Source organism: Alosa alosa, chromosome 4, assembly GCF_017589495.1.
Source record: "Alosa alosa isolate M-15738 ecotype Scorff River chromosome 4, AALO_Geno_1.1, whole genome shotgun sequence".
Lineage (NCBI taxonomy): Eukaryota > Metazoa > Chordata > Actinopteri > Clupeiformes > Clupeidae > Alosa > Alosa alosa.
Genome location: NC_063192.1, coordinates 26,310,707 through 26,311,982, shown reverse-complemented (window position 1 = coordinate 26,311,982; position 1,276 = coordinate 26,310,707). Strand labels below are relative to the sequence as shown.

The 1,276-nt window shown below is 43.7% G+C and overlaps 1 protein-coding gene across 1 annotated transcript in view; it reads left to right on the top strand.

Moving 5' to 3' along the window:
- The window catches only part of slc13a3 (solute carrier family 13 member 3), a 23,835-nt gene extending 23,117 nt beyond the window's left edge, over positions 1-718 (top strand). Inside the window, 1 exon segment of the mRNA XM_048241979.1 lies at positions 1-718. This exon segment is cut by the window's left edge and continues 1,261 nt beyond it. The gene's annotated coding sequence lies outside the window, so the exon portion shown is untranslated.
- Positions 719-1,276: the final 558 nt, after the last annotated feature.

Genomic DNA, 1,276 nt, shown 5'->3' with positions numbered 1-1,276 from the left:
TCAGAGTAATTGTGCGTTGTGGGCACTGCTGAGTATCCGTGTTGGTAGTCCGTCTAAAGTCCCTCCACTCGGCGGCCATATTGCAACACACTTTGGGCACTTATCAGGCATCTATTTTGGGCAGAACTGTGCGTGCGCAAGGCTTCATGACACCAACCTTCGCACCCAGAAGGGATGGAATATGTGTAGACAACTGCCATATTGGAGGATTGGCATATTTACTAACCAACCCCATGCATTTCTATGGAGGATTTTTTGAGTTCTGTGTCTCATTGCAAAGTCTCTGGTCTAAATCACACCTGGCCCTCTCCTCTCTCACTCCTGCTGAAGTTGTTCTCTCAGCGCTTTGCTGCCCTCTACAGGTGAGAAGCAGCTGGTGCAGGTATATGTGCCTGGTTTCGAATGATTGGAGATGTCAAAGTGAAAGCCTCAGTAGACCGCTGCGATTAAACATGTAGAATGTGTAAAGAGAATGTGAGAGTGTGTGTCCATGTAAGACTTAATGAATGTTTTAATGTAACAGTTAATCTAATCAGATTGTATTCTTCTTATAAAGTATTTGATTTATAAGACAATAAAGGCTTGATTGTCACAAAAATTCTGCAACTTTTCAAGTATAAGTATATATACTCTTTTGATCCCGTGAGGTAAATTTGGCCTCTGCATTTATCCCAATCCGTGAATTAGTGAAACACACTCAGCACACAGTGAATACACAGTGAGGTGAAGCAAACACTAATCCCGACAAAATGAGCTGCCTGCTACAGCAGTGCTCGGGGAGCAGTGAGGGGTTAGGTGCCTTGCTCAAGGGCATTTCAGCCGTGCCTACTGGTCGGGGTTCAAACCGGTAACCCTCCTGTTCCAAGCCCGAAGTCCTAACCAGTAGGCCACGGCTGCCCCTTTTCAATCTGAATTGCAAGTGTGCAAAGTGTTTTTTTTTTTTTTTTTTTAAATTTTATAAGTCCTCACTGAGGCGCAGTCTGGTTATAGCACTGAACAGGTTCCAAAGCCTGATGCTCTCATAGGTTCTCTGTGGTTCTGAAGGAGAAAGAGAGTCAACGGAACCGCTGGACACTTTTCAGCAGCAGAGGACTTGTGACCATGTAGTTCACTGACTAATGTCCACTCAGCATCAGCTGACAGCCTAATTTCTGATAAATGAATCCTCTCCCTGCAAGTGCCTCCATACCTTTTATTATACACTGCATAGTGTGATTAAGTATCATTAAGCACCAATGTAAAGCCTTTATTATACACTGTATAGTGAGATTAAGTA